At 34.1% G+C, this 16202-nt stretch overlaps 3 non-coding genes across 3 annotated transcripts; all 3 read right to left on the bottom strand.

The window, feature by feature from the left end:
- Positions 1-3441: 3441 nt before the first annotated feature.
- On the bottom strand, positions 3442-3528 carry Trnam-cau (transfer RNA methionine (anticodon CAU)). The gene is given in 2 exon segments: positions 3442-3477; positions 3492-3528. It is a non-coding gene; the product is annotated as a tRNA-Met (tRNA).
- Positions 3529-7461: 3933 nt separating this feature from the next.
- On the bottom strand, positions 7462-7534 carry Trnaa-agc (transfer RNA alanine (anticodon AGC)). Its single transcript has one exon. It is a non-coding gene; the product is annotated as a tRNA-Ala (tRNA).
- An 8033-nt stretch (positions 7535-15567) lies between these two features.
- Trnaa-agc (transfer RNA alanine (anticodon AGC)) lies at positions 15568-15640 on the bottom strand. The gene has a single exon. It is a non-coding gene; the product is annotated as a tRNA-Ala (tRNA).
- Between the last annotated feature and the right edge of the window lie 562 nt (positions 15641-16202).

The following is a 16202-nucleotide window of genomic DNA, read 5'->3' as shown; positions in this document are numbered from 1 at the left end:
AGAATTTATACCCTTTGCTTATTCCATTTCATCTGAAATATTTTTCCGCGTTTTTGTATAGTTTTGACGTATTTATTGCAAATGTACCACATTCACGTAAAGAAAAGGCATTCTATATTTATTTATCCAAAGCTTTTAGAATGATTTACTACTGTACAATATGTTTATTGTAATTTTGAGCACTGCATGGTGTTTCAAAACGTGATTTCATTTCTTCTTGGTGTCCTATAAATTAGTATCGGAGATGTACGTGTTACCTGTCGAAGCTACCCGCACAGGTAAATCAAAGACACTGATGTGAAGTGAAGCGTAGCACAACTCGTACCCTTATATACCATGCGAACCCTGATACAAAAAACAATAGAATATCCAACTAATATGGCGGATTAGCAAAGAAATATGGCGGACATATAGAATTATACTATATTTATTAATTCATGTCAGCTTTAAACTCGAGATTCGCGACCGGTGCCCAATCATGAATAGGCTTATTGTTCGCAAAGTTCTATGGAGCGCCAAATTCACATAAACTCAAATAATTGAAGATATCTTTAATTATTTGAAGATATCATCAATTCAATTGTTGCTCTCTTTAATTGAATTAATGCGCGCATTAAATCAATTATTGCTCTCATCAAATGAATTAATGCGCGCTTCAATTCAATTATTGCTCTCATCAATTGAATTGATGCACGCATCAATTGAATTAATGAGAGCTTTAATTGATTTAATGTGCGCATTAATTCAATTATTGCTCTCTTCAATTCAATTGATGCGCGCATTAATTCAATTAATGAGAACAATAATAGATTTGATGCGCGCATTAAAGGGACTGGTTCACGATTTTTGATAAAAATATTTTACATTTTTTATGTTAAACATTAAAAATATAACTTATTTAATGTTCACAGCCAAAATTTTTACCTTCTGAATGCAAGAATAAAAGCAATATTTTAGCCTTAAATCTGTGTTATGTAAACAAAGACTCGAGTCTTTTTATGTAAACAAACAAACAAGTGAAATATTGATTTTGTAATATAATGCATCTTGATTTTGCATAGTCACAAAGTTTAACTTTTAGATGACACATTTTACACCAAAATTGCTTGAAATGTGAACTTAGATCGATATCCACTTCTTTTGAAAATTTCGTAAACAATAGCATACCACAATCTTTGTTTACAAAATAAATAATAAACTCTCTAAAACGAGCTTCTGTGAAAATGTATAACCTTAATTTTCATGTGAAATCTTTCAAACACATTAGACAGTAGATTTTGTTTATTGAAAGTCAAAAAACAAAATTTTGGTGGAAATCGTGAATCAGTCCCTTTAATTCAATTATTGCTCTCTTCAATTCATTTGATGAGAGCATCAATTTAGTAGAAATATCGCTCGCAGTAATTAATTTAGAGCTCGGTTTAAATAATTTGATGATCTCTTTAATTCAATTGAAGATATCTTTAAATCATTTACAATGCTTTTGTATAAGGAATTAATGCGCGCATCAATTCTTTTAAAGAGAGCAACAATTCAATTAAAGATATCATTAATTCAATTGTGGATATTTTGAATTGAAGATATCTTTAATTATATAGTTGCTCTCTCTAAAAGAATTATTGCTCTCTTCAAATGAATTAAAGATATCATTAATTCAATTGAAGAGAACAGTAATTGAATTAATGCGCGCATTAAATCAATTATTGCTCTCATCAAATGAATTAATGCGCGCATCAATTCAATTATTGCTCTCATCAATTGATTTAATGCGCGCATTATATCAATTATTGCTCTCTTCAATTGAATTGTAGTGCGCATCAATTCAATTGTTGATATCATTAATTCATTTGAAGAGATCATTAATTCAATTGAAGCGCGCATCAATTCAGTTGAAGAATTAATGCTATCATCAATTCAAGTAATGCGCGCAATAATTCAGAATTGAAGATATCATTAATTATTTGAAGAGATCTTTAATTAAATTGTTGCGCGCATCAAATAAATTGATGATATCTTCAAATAATTGAGTTATTTGAGTTTTTGTTAATTTGGCGCTCCATAAAGTTCACCCATCTTCTTTACAAACAAAGGAATAGATGACGTCAACATAACCAACATTCTTCGTCATAAAAGAGTTTAGTCTTCTAACATATTTCAAGTTCAAGTCTACACCCTGTATTTCCTACAACTATACTTCTACTATTGCATCCTATCTTTTTTAATTATAAACGAACTTTGCAGAGCCTAAATATAGACCTTCTACTCAATCCACCTACGTGTTCTTCGTCTTCTCTCAACTATAGTCCAGCTGGACAAGTCATTACTGGTGAAGTTGATATAGTTGAAAATGAGGACATCAAATCACTTACTCTAAAAGGTCCTTTATTCAGAGTACTTTGGTCTTTCAATTGGCGACAATCTACTTCATCTCTATCATGAATTCTGTCGAAGATTATGCCAGACGATGGACTGATTATGAAAAAGAACTTGATACATTGTCAGAATGGATTAAAAGTGTAGGAGGAATATCAAAATCCCGAATTAGACACATCAAAACAAAAGTACGTACCATCTATCCCTCTGTGTTTAGTAAACCAGAAGTGATAAAAGAATTAGATAGGTTACATGAGGAATATGTTTTGGTTCCAGCTGACAAAGCTTGTAACAACATTGTCTTTGTTTGTAACGCTCATTAATTACTACAACTGTATTTTAAACGAACTTGGCATGAATTCCACTTCTGGCAATCATACTTATACTCCAACTGCCCTTTCAAAACATGAAATTCTTCAAAATTATGCTTTAGTTTTAGATAATGGGTCGGATGAATATGAGTTACCGTACCTATACTGGACTCCTAAACTTCATATAAACCCATTGATGGATCTAGTAAATGTTCTGCCAACCCCCTATATTTGCCCCTCACGAAAATATTAACAATTGTGTAGGAGAAACTTAACGTACTGTGCCACTACATATACATGTGCGTCTAGAGGTCCGTGTTTGCCCAGCCCTCTATTTTGTATTGTATATAGGAGTTAAGAGATTGATGACTGTTCGTTACCTTCATGAATATCGTTAATGTAAACCTTTCCTTTCACTATCAGTAACCGTTATCGTTAATGTAAACATTTCCTTTCACTATCAGTAACCGTTATCGTTAATGTAAACCTTTCCTTTCACTATCAGTAACCGTTATCGTTAATGTAAACCTTTCCTTTCACTATCAGTAACCGTTATCGTTAATGTGAACCTTTCCTTTCACTATCAGTAACCGTTATCGTTAAAGTAACCGTTATCGTTAATGTGAACCTTTCCTTTCACTATCAGTAACCGTTATCGTTAATGTAAACCTTTCCTTTCACTATCAGTGACCGTTATCATTAGTGTAAACCTTTCCTTTCACTATCAGTAACCGTTTACAGCTGTATCAAAAACATTTGCCCCGGGTGAGGATCGAACTCACGACCTTCAGATGGCTCTTTTGTGATTATGAGACTGACGCGCTACCTACTGCGCTACCGAGGCACTTATTACAATTAAAAAGGTTTGGGGATTTAAATTTGTGTATCTTACATCTTAATCTATTAAAATTGTTTTCTTATTTAATGACATCTTAATTTTGAAACTGATTTGGTATATTTATCTCATTTTTAATTTGAAAAATTATTATAAACACTTTCCAGATAGACGATGACGTATCGTGTGAATGTTACCTTTATAGAACTTCTAAAGCACTTCGATGTGTTCAGGTTGATGTTTTACAACTCTTCTCTTTACATTCATTACAGGTAGTAAGGCCTGTTTTTATAATGTTAAATGCCAATCACATTTGAAAAAGAAAACTACAAAATACAAGGACTAAGACAATAAAGATAGCCATATACTGTAAAAGATCGTATACGGTAGTTTTCTCTACCTTTTCATACTAAAATGTCACCTGATGATAATATGTTTGTTTTGCTAAATTTAACCATTAAAAGCTTTTCCATGAAAATATTTAAAAAAAACAACACTATTTATTGACATATTACTGACTTGTCAACCTGTAGAAGCAAAGATTGAACTGAGAAAGAAATGGACAGAGAGAAAACGAGATACATGTAGAGAGTATAATTTGCGCTGGAAAATAGAAAATAATATGCCATTTTCTGGAAAGGTATTCTTGAAGTTTTAACAAAAATATAAAAGTTAATTATCATCTCTGATGTATTTTAACTAAATGAAATGTGACGATAACGAACAGTGATCAATCTTATCAGACCTATCAAGAATACAAAATTAACAGTAGGGCAAACACAGACCCAGGCGAATATAACGAACAGTGATGAATCTCATAACTCCTATAGGCAATACAAAATAGATAGTTGGGCAAACACGGACCCCTAGATACACTAGAGGTGGGATCATGTGCCTAGGAGGAGTAAGCATCCCCTTTTGACAGGTTACATCCGCCTTGAGTCCTCTATCTTGATCAGGTAAACGGAGTTATCTATAATCAAAATCAGTATATAAAGAACGTCTGAACAATCGATATAAAACAAGTCAGACAGAATTTGACCTAACGGAAGGTTGTTTTTGCAAATGAGATCATTATAACGAAATGTTGACTTCAAAGGAAACAATTGAAATCCCTGTAACATCAACTTATTGATCGGTAACTTGCCTCAATTTGAAATTTGATGATTCACAGAACATGTTGTCACGTATCTAATCAGTTGGAAGACATATATTGGTGATTGCTACATGAATATGGGAATTTAATGATCTAGAGGATGAAGTGATCTGGTTTATCTTAAAGTTTAATTATTAGTTTGCCGTTAACATCTATGTTCAATAAAATATCCAAATATTAAGCAGATATGGCTGATTCTGGCGTTTTGTATTTCGAGTTGAATAGAATATATCGAATCTACTTATGAAAATGAGTATTATTAATAAATGAAACGTCGTTGATATATCTAAATGTCATGTTGAAGGCCACAGGAAGAGCTTTTTTGCTTCTTATGTAATTTAGAAACTTTTGAATAAATTTGGCATCCTAGGAATACAAAAACAGGTCAGCTAATTTTTTGTTTGTGGGGAATTTCGACTGACTGTTGATAGACCTGATCATCAAATACTACGTAAATATTGTCAATGAAGAACTTCTAAGGTGAATCATTATACTAAAGTTGCGCCGCGTATGAAGCATGATATGAAGAACTTCTAAGGTGAATCATTATACTAAAGTTGCGCCGCGTATGAAGCATGATATGAAGAACTTCTAAGGTGAATCATTATACTAAAGTTGCGCCGCGTATGAAGCATGATTTCACTAAGGTGAATCATTATACTAAAGTTGCGCCGCGTATGAAGCATGATATGAAGAACTTCTAAGGTGAATCATTATACTAAAGTTGCGCCGCGTATGAAGCATGATATGAAGAACTTCTAAGGTGAATCATTATACTAAAGTTGCGCCGCGTATGAAGCATGATATGAAGAACTTCTAAGGTGAATCATTATACTAAAGTTGCGCCGCGTATGAAGCATGATTTCACTAAGGTGAATCATTATACTAAAGTTGCGCCGCGTATGAAGCATGATATGAAGAACTTCTAAGGTGAATCATTATACTAAAGTTGCGCCGCGTATGAAGCATGATTTCACTAAGGTGAATCATTATACTAAAGTTGCGCCGCGTATGAAGCATGATATGAAGAACTTCTAAGGTGAATCATTATACTAAAGTTGCGCCGCGTATGAAGCATGATATGAAGAACTTCTAAGGTGAATCATTATACTAAAGTTGCGCCGCGTATGAAGCATGATTTCACTAAGGTGAATCATTATACTAAAGTTGCGCCGCGTATGAAGCATGATATGAAGAACTTCTAAGGTGAATCATTATACTAAAGTTGCGCCGCGTATGAAGCAGGATTTCACTAAGGTGAATCATTATACTAAAGTTGCGCCGCGTATGAAGCATGATATGAAGAACTTCTAAGGTGAATCATTATACTAAAGTTGCGCCGCGTGTGAAGCATGATATGAAGAACTTCTAAGGTGAATCATTATACTAAAGTTGCGCCGCGTATGAAGCATGATATGAAGAACTTCTAAGGTGAATCATTATACTAAAGTTGCGCCGCGTATGAAGCATGATTTCACTAAGGTGAATCATTATACTAAAGTTGCGCCGCGTATGAAGCAGGATTTCACTAAGGTGAATCATTATACTAAAGTTGCGCCGCGTATGAAGCAGGATTTCACCTTCCAAAAAGTAATTACGGACTCGTTATTTTATATGATTTTTTGTGCGTTTTTGAATGTTGAAATAGGTGTTTTGTTTGCAAATAAGAGATTCTAGAGTCTAACATTCGCTGTGAGTTGATGCATGGTATGAATATCTAGTAAAACATGCCATAGATATACATGTGCGTTCTTATTTTTCAAAGGAAAATAAGACTGATGAAAATTTAAAATGCTATTTGTAAATACTTTTTAAGTCTACGGATAAAATCTTCAAAAACATGTTAGTTAGACGAAAGATATATCGAAGAAATATATTTTTAAAAAGAAATTGAAAGGAAATGACCAAATTCTAGAGATATAGTATGAATCAAAAAGGAGAAAAAAGTACCGATCCTGATCTAATTGATAGAAATTAATAACAAAAATTATACTTTTGTTAATTGTATGCACTTTTCATCAAGAAATTAGTTTCTTTTAATTCATTTTAATTTGCAGACCCTTTTACATCAAAAGAATGTAGTTTACTAACTACAGTGTTCTCTGACTAATTTTCTTTTTTTATAATTCCGATCGGACTTGCTTGAAATTGGGAAAATTGCAGTATTTCTGAATTTCGATTATTTCATTCCAATTTCTTTTTAAGATCTATTTCTCTGGTATATCTTTTTTCTAATTGACATGTTTTGGAAGATTTTATTCGTAGATTAAAAAAAAAAAACATCAACAATTGACGTTTTTAATTTTTATAACTATATTTTTATTTAATATTAGATTGTCTATGTGAGTCGATTAGGTATGATTTATTAGGCATTCATACCATGCATCAAATACCAGCGAACTTTGGACTCTAGAATATCTTATTTTCAAAGAAAACACAATTTTTTATCATTCCGGGAAACATCACAAAATTCATTGATGTATCACTTGTATCACTCTATCGATGGTGACACAATACTTCCTATCAGGTGTTTCAACGAGCCATTGAATAACATTTTAGTGTACTGAGCTACCGTCATATCAGTAGAGAATAAAGAATGATATGACGGTAGTTCAGTACACTAAAATGTTATTCAATGGCTCGTTGAAACACCTGATAGGAAGTATTGTGTCACCATCGATAGAGTGATACAAGTGATACATCAATGAATTTTGTAATTAATAATAGCAGTGATTTTGATGTGCAACAAAACAGTAGAGAATAAGGAATGATTAACAGGAAAAAAGTGGAGAATCCGGGTATCGATCCCGGTACCTCTCACATGCTAAGCGAGCGCTCTACCACTTGAGCTAATTCCCCTTATGTTTGAAATATATAAATTTGTTTAAAATGTCACTTAATCTTGTGGTTTGATGCATATCAAAACCGCTGCTGTTACTTGTAAATGTCAGTATTGTAAACGTTCTGAAAAAGCCTGGTAAGTAATTAATAATAGCAGTGATTTTGATGTGCAACAAAACACAATGTCAGTATTGTAAACGTTCTGATAAAACCTGCTAAGTAATTACTAATGTCATATTTTGGAAAGAAAATGACGTGTCATTTCATCTGAAAACGATTCTACGATTTTTATTCAGACCAGGATAAAATCAAAATTTATTTTTAAAAAAATTGACCACATTATAATTCTATGTAAAATAAATGTAAAATAGCTAATAGATAGAATGGAATTACATTTCTATAAGGTAGTCATAATTACAAAAGATTACTTTCATTTCTATAAGGTAGTCATAATTACAAAAGATTACTTTCATTTCTATAAGGTAGTCATAATCACAAAAGATTACTTTCATTTCTATAAGCTAGTCATAATTACAAAAGATTACTTTCATTTCTATAAGCTAGTCACAATTACAAAAGATTACTTTCATTTCTATAAGCTAGTCATAATTACAAAAGATTACTTTCAAAGCAATGCAGTTTTCAACAATACTAGCTACGCAAATTCGATTTTCGAGAAAAATACAAATGTGCATGACTCAGAGAGAATGTACGTTTAAAACATGCACGAAAAGATGAGGTTACTACAAGTACAACATATTCCCAGCAATAAAGAAACTGTAGTAATAGTCTGATTATGACAGAAATCATCAAAAGAATAACACGACTGCTATGATAGAATGAGTTGGATTTTAAACCAGACATGGAATGCATTTATTAGATATTCATAAACAGGAATGTCATCGAACAATGTTTAGAATGACAAATGATATTACTTTTCAACTTCTTTGATTTTGAAAAAAAACCAACAACAACAAACTTGGAACAACATTCACAGAAGCAACCATCCGGTCATATGGAGTATCACCACAACTGTTTGACCTAGAAGAAAACTTCTACAACATTTCAAAACTAAAAAATGTATGGAGATCTGTCCAATATCCCAGATGATCAACAGTCTAAGTTATTAAAGTTGTATCCAATACCTGTATTGTCGAATAGTTGAACACTTGAAGATAATGAGCAGTGCTTAATCTCATAAATCCATTAGTACATGTTTCATACCTCGAACAAAAGATTTTTGCGTGTACCAAATAACTTGGTACCACCAAGTCCAAGCTTCATGGTTGGGGTAACCGTGCCTTTGTATTTCCAATTATTAGTCCAATAATTATTAATGATTGGTAACAATCAAGGAACTGCGTCGCGCTTTCTGAATACGATGTGTCAGTTACCAGACTTGCTATGGAGCATGGAATATTAAAACATAATTTGGGTGGTTTGCGAGACCAACAGCAACAAGAGAACAGACATGCTCTATCAAAGATATATTTACACACAGTCTCTCTCTCTCTCTCTCTCTCTCTCTCTCTCTCTCTCTCTCTCTCTCTCTCATTGAGGTATGTGTTATCTCCCATCACTAACACTTCATGAAAATAGTATAGGATGTGTACTCACCATCTTCTGTTCGGGCTTCGGTCACAAAGTGATACATCCAGCAATCTATCATTTGAAACAAATTTAAAAGACACAGGGACAGTTTTATATCGCTCTATCAGCATATCTTATCCATTTTTGTTGGTCACCCAAATAGTCTGTTTTGAAGATCATTTTTCAGAAATGATATCGAGAAAACGCATGAAAGTATTTTCTATCATGCCCGAAAATGTCCACAAAATTATAATTTTAGTAAGTTTTCAGCTTAAATCCATTTGAAAAGACATGGAGGACACTCTCGAAACATTGATGAAGATATATTGAATTTGTGCGAAAACCCTAATGATACTTGAAAACTACTAACTGTGCACACTCATCTGGCTTTTGAATACAGGTAAACTACCCTTGAGGGCACAAATTATCCACCTCAGTCAATACAAAATTGCACCAATCAAGATACATGCTGATAGTCTTGATTAAAGGATAAAAAATACGGAAGTCTTTTAATAAATTAAATAGAGACCACAAAGATTTGTCATTTCTCGCGTGAAACATGTACTAGGTATGTTGTTAAACTTTTCTCTTGTCACTCGATTTGGTCACTCGCTTCGCTCGGCACCAAATCTCTTGGTATTCGAGAAAAGTTTTCCAACATAGAAAATCAACCAAGGGAGCCTTGGATATTCAAGAGGTGAGATCAGGTGCCTAGGAGGAGTAAGCATCTGCTATTGACCGGTCACACCCTCGGTAAGCTCTCTACTTTTATCAGAATAACGGAGTAATCCGTATTCCAAATCAATATGTAAGACCTGTCTAACAATTGCTATGAAACACGTCAGGCAGCATCCAAACCAGTGATAGGTAGTATTTGCTCATACGAATTTGATAACAATCGCATAATTTGTGAGATGCCGACTTTCAACGAGATTTTTGAAAGCCCAGTAACATCAACTTATTTGTCTATAGTCTTCCACGATTTAAAAAAATGATCATACGTAGAACATACTCTCACAGCTCGAATCAGTTGCGATACAAACACCATATGCAGGTGTTAATGGAATATTGTTACACAAACATTGGAAGTTGTTTGTCGTAATGGTGTATTGTTATTGTTATTTTGCCGTTAACAGCGATATTCACTAAAATATTCAAATATGAATCAGACATGGACGACTTTTGAATAATTTGAATAATTTAGGCCTATGCTCGACGCTTAAGGCCGTTGAGCAGTGCAGATTCTTTAACACACCTACAGTGACACGGGACATCCGTTTTTAAGGTCATCTCTAAGGAACCGTGACATTCACTCCTGATGCCGAGCGTTTGGCGTTGGAACTGTAACTACCTGTTTTAACGACTTAGATCTGTCGCGGCCGGGATTCCAACCTCGACCTTCCGCATGCGGGACGAACGCTCTACCTCTAGGCCACCGCGGCGAAATCTGGAGGCAAACAGAAGGAAAATAGAATACCTCCACAAGAAGTATTTAGTCCTTCTAATAATAGAACAATAGACTTACATGAGTCAAGATTAGAAAAGTAGTCTTTGCTTAGGGTCCACATTTAGGAAAATTGAAGTCCTTTGTTGGATTCGTAATCCTGCTGCCGCGTCAAACCCCAAAACGTTTAACATATTCAGTAAGTACTCTTTCCGGAGGAACCCAACATTGCAAAGGAAAGTTACGTGTTTTTCAGATACGATCTTAAAAACAGAGGTACTGTGTTAAGATATGTGTTGGCTCGATAATGTCTCCTCATTGGTACGGCTTTGATCTCTATACATAAGTCAAATTTTATGACAATTCACTGATAGCTGGAGAGTTGTCTATATCACAGACTGAATTCTTCTCAAATTGGACGTAAAATGAGATAGGATATACACATATACACCTCTATAGCTTTGAAACTATGGAATATACATGTTCCTTGCATTGTGCCCAAGTTGAGCTTTAATCCAATAACAATTCTGGAATATTGTAATCGGGCTATATTTGTGTTTCTTATAATCAATTATCTCCTTCTCCAAAAACACCCAAGTTTGAGTTAATCTCTATACACAGAAACTGTAAGAACTGACGTGGGTAAATGCATGTATTTAATATTGACTCTTTAGTGCTATAAATAATTTACTCGTTTTATGCATTATTCTGAAAGCAATGGAGAGGCGAAAATTTCATGGTTCTTTAGATCTGTATGCTTCACATTGCATGATTCCACCTCTGCTATATCCAGGGGCCCGTGTTTGCCCAACTCTCTATTTTGTATTGCTTATAGGAGTTAAGAGATTGATCACGTTTCGTTATCTTCGCCTTTCATGTCCTAGATATATGTGATGATAAAACTAAGCAATGTTTTACATAATTAACAGGACAGAAGAACATGCAACGGACCAGACCCGGATTTTATCCTGGGCTCCCTGAATACCCAGTCAGGTGCTCTACTAACTAAGCTACATATTGACCGGCGATCGAATATGGATGACCTTTACATTCCCCCTTCCTTAAATTGTCTTTACCCTCGAAGACACAAAACCGAAATTCATTTCCTCCTGGGTGACTTTCAATACCAATCCAGGGATGATCAGCAACACAAAATGTAACAGGGACGAAATGCAACGGACCCGACCGGGATTCGAATCTGGAACCCTTGAAGATCTACTCAGGTGCTCTGCCAACTGAGTTTTCCGTCAACTGAATATCAAACCCGTCTTACCGCTACATTCCTCCCGCCTTCATTTGACTTCGCCCTCGATGACACACAACCCAGATTTCCTTTGCCCATGGCAGGACTTTTAACTGCAAGTCCAGGGGTGGTCAACGGCACCAAATGTAACTGGAAGGGAGAAAATGAAACGGACTAGACCCTTGAATTTCCTAGTCAGGTGCTCTACCAACTGAGCTACCTGGCCATTGGCGATCAAACTCTACTGACCACTAAATTTGTTTTCAGCTATTTTTTATATTTCCCGAATTTGGGGTTTCTTCCTGAAAAACAAACAAACGTCAGCTCGTAATAAACTATTTCAATAGATAATTATCAGAAAAAGTCATGCAATGCATATCATTGTGACACATTTTGGTTGTGTTTGAAATGTAAATCCTTTTTTCTACTGTCTAAGCAGTTGTAATGGATTATTCATATTTCTCCTTATTCCTAATGTATTAATAAGAATTGTAAAATGTTCCTGCTGAGGTACTCCACTTTTACAGCAATTTTAAAAACATTTGCGCCGGGTGAGGATCGAACTCACGACCTTCAGATGGCTCTTTTGTGATTATGAGACTGACGCGCTACCTACTGCGCTACCGAGACACTTATTACTATTCAAAGGATGTGAGGATTTGAATCTGTGTAGCTAGATGTTAATTTTTCAAATTTGTTTTCTTGTTTAATGACATCTTAATTTTGAAACTGATTTGGTATATTTATCTCATTTTTAATTTGAAAAATTAGTATAAACACTTTCCAGATAGACGATGACGTATCGTTTGATATTTATCGTTATAGAACTTCTAAAGCACTTCGATGTGTTCAGGTTGATATTTTACAACTCTTCTCTTTACATTCATTACAGGTAGTAAGGCCTGTTTTTATAATGTTAAATGCCAATCACATTTGAAAAAGAAAACTACAAAACACAAGGACTTCGGCGATGAAGATAGCCATATAAATGATTTTATATTGTCGTTGTGATAATATGTTTGTTTTCCTAAATTTAGCCATTAACAACTTTTCCATGAGAATATTTTTTAAAAACACTATTTATTGACAAATTACTGCTGTAGAAGCAAGGATTGAACTGAGAGAGAGAGAGAGAGAGAGAGAGAGAGAGAGAGAGAGAGAGAGAGAGAGAACGTGATACATATATAGAGAGGATGATTTGCGTTAAATAATAGAAAAAAAATATGCCATTTTCTGGAAAGGTTTTCTTGAAGTTTTAACAAAAATACAAAATGTAATTATCATCTCTGATGTATCTTAACTCCATGTAAATCAAATATGAAGATAACGAACAGTGATCAATCTTATAAGACCTATCAAGAATACAAAATTAACAGTAGGGCAAACACAGACCCAGGCGAAGATAACGAACAGTGATCAATCTCATAACTCCTATAAGCAATACAAAATAAATAGTTGGGCAAACACGGACCCCTGGACACACCAGAGGTGGGATCAAGTGCCTAGGAGGAGAAAGCATCTCCTGTCGACCGGTCACACCCGCCGTGAGCCCTATATCCTGATCAGGAATTATCCGTAGTCAAAATCAGTGTGCCAAGAACGGCCTAACAATCGGTATGAAACATGTCAGACAGCATTTGACTCAATGATAAGTTGTATTGACGAACTAGATCCTTATTATGACCATGGAATTTGCGAAATGCTGACTTCAATCGAGACTGTTAAAACCCTTATACCATCAACTTGTTTGTCAGTAGCTTGCCTCGATTTAAAAACTTACTATACGCAGAACAAGCTCTTGCGTATCGAATCAGTTGAGAGATATAAACACCATATGCAGGTGATAACGGAATATTGCTACATAAATATGGGAAGTTGACGATGGGGAAGCTGAAATCATCCCGTTTGTCATACAGTTGAGTTGTCAGTTTGCCGTTAATGTCTACTTTCAATAAAATATCTAAGTATAAATCAGAAGTGGACGACTCTGTGGTGTCTTTTATTTCGAGCTCATGGGGATATATCGGATCGACATATGAATTGTTAATAGACAAAACGTCGTCAATTTATCTAAAAGTCGAATTGAAGGCCACAGCAAGAGATTTTTTCTTCTCACGTAGAATTTTTTGAATAAATTCCGCTTCATATGAATATAGAAACCGGTCAGCTAACAAAGGAGCACACTTCGTGCCCATGGGAATTCCAACAGACTGTTGGAAGATCTGATCACCAAAGACCACGAAGATATTGTCAATGAGGAACTCTAGCATATTTTTATTTCAACTTCCGAGTACTTGTGCGTGGAATCAGAGTGGTGTTTTACAAAATAAGTTTTTGGATGACTGATCACTACATGTAGATATGAATATTTCCTTTTTCCATTTTTGTTGAATAAGCAACTGTCTATGATGTCAAAAAACCTAGTCTTTAATTCATCTTGAGGAATGGTCGTGTATAGTGTTAAAAAGTCAAAGGTTTTGATGTTAATGATTTGGAAAAAGTTTTGAGATTCTTCTTTATAATTTTTAAGAATCCACATTTGATTAACACCACTTCTGGCAGGTGTAGTCGTACAGAAAGTTTGAAATTTCTAGATCTCCTTCGCAGCTGTTAATATTTTCGTGAGGAGCAAAGATAGGGGCTTGGTAGAGCACTTACTGGATCCAGCAATGTATCTGTTTATAAGGGTTTTTATGTAGTTTAGGAATCCGGTATAGGTACGTTAATTCATATTCATTCGACCCATTGACTGGGATATTAAATGTGTTTAAAACTGAAGCATCGTTTTAAAAAATTTCCTGTTTTGAAAAGTCAGTTCGAGTATAAGTACGATTACCAAAAGTGGAATTAATGCAAAGTTCGTTTAAAATACAGTTGTAATAATGAACCTCACAAAGACAATGTTGTTACAAGTTTTGTCAGCTGGAACCAAAACGTATTCCTCATGTAACCTATCTAATTCTTTTATCACTACTGGTTTACTAAACACAGAAGTATAGATGGTACGTTTTTTTGTTTTGATATGTCTAATACGGGATTTTAATATTCCTCTTATGCTTTTAACCCATTCTGACAAAGTATCAAGTTCTTATTCATATTCAGTCCATCGTCTAGCATACTCTTCGACAGAATTCATAATAGAGATGACGTTCAGTCGCCAATTAAAAGACTGAGGTTCTCTGTATTTTTGATATTTTAGAATAAGTGATTTGAGGTCCTCATTTTCAACTATATCAACATCACCAGTAATGACATGTCCAGCTGGACTATATTTGAAAGAAGATGAAGAAGAAGAACACGTTGGTGGATTAATTTCTTTTATTTCATTTCATCAAATTCATTTATTTTGCAGACCACTTTATATCAAGAGAATGTAGTTTATTAACTACAGTGTTCTCTAATTTTCTTTTATAATTCCGATCGGGCTTGCTTGAAATTAGAAAAATTGCAGTATTTCTGAATTTGGATTATTTGATTTCAATTTCTTTTTAAAATGTATTTATCTGGTAAATGTTTTTTTCTATTTGACATGTTTTTGAAGATTTTATCCGTAGATTAAAAAAAAATACATTAACAAAGAACGTTTTTATTTAATATTAAAGTGTAGATGTAAGTCGTTTAGGTATGATTTATTAGGTATTCATGACATGCATCGAATAACAGAAAACTTTGGACTGTAGAATATCTTATTTGCAAAGAAAAGACATTTTTTATAATTCCAGGAAACATCACAAAATTCCTTTAAAATTATTGAGATGATTAATAGGAAAAAGGTGGAGAATCCGGGTATCGATCCCGGTACCTCTCACATGCTAAGCGAGCGCTCTACCACTTGAGCTAATTCCCCTTATGTTTGAAAAATGTAAATTTGTTTAAAATGTCACTTAATCTTGTGGGTTGTTGCATATCAAAACCACTGCTGTCACTTGTAAATGTCACTATTGTAAACGTTCCGATAAAGCCTGCTAAGTAATTAATGAGGTCATATTTGTTTTGGTTTTTTTTGGGGGGGGGATGATATGTCATTTCATTTGAAAATGACACACACAACATAGTAGTGCATCCTTTCATTCAACAATTTTTGTTCAGACCAGATCTTCGAAAACGGGATAAAATCAACAAACTTCATAAAACAAATTTACTACATTATAATGATATGCAAACTAAATGTGAATTAGCTAATAGATAGCATGGAAGTACATTTCTATAAGCTAGTCATAATTACACAAGATTACTTTCAAAGCAATGCAGTTTTCAATAGTACTAGCTAGGCAAATTCAAGTTTCAAGACAAAAACAAATGTGCATGACTCAGAGAGAATGTACGTTTAAAACATCCACGAAAAGTTGAGGTTACTACAAGTACAAAATATTCCCAGCAATAATTAAAAGAAGAAACTAGTGGTAGTC

The sequence above is a fragment of the Ostrea edulis genome, chromosome 5 (genome assembly GCF_947568905.1).
Source record: "Ostrea edulis chromosome 5, xbOstEdul1.1, whole genome shotgun sequence".
In the NCBI taxonomy this organism is placed as follows: Eukaryota; Metazoa; Mollusca; class Bivalvia; order Ostreida; family Ostreidae; genus Ostrea; species Ostrea edulis.
This window is presented reverse-complemented; position numbering and strand designations above follow the sequence as displayed.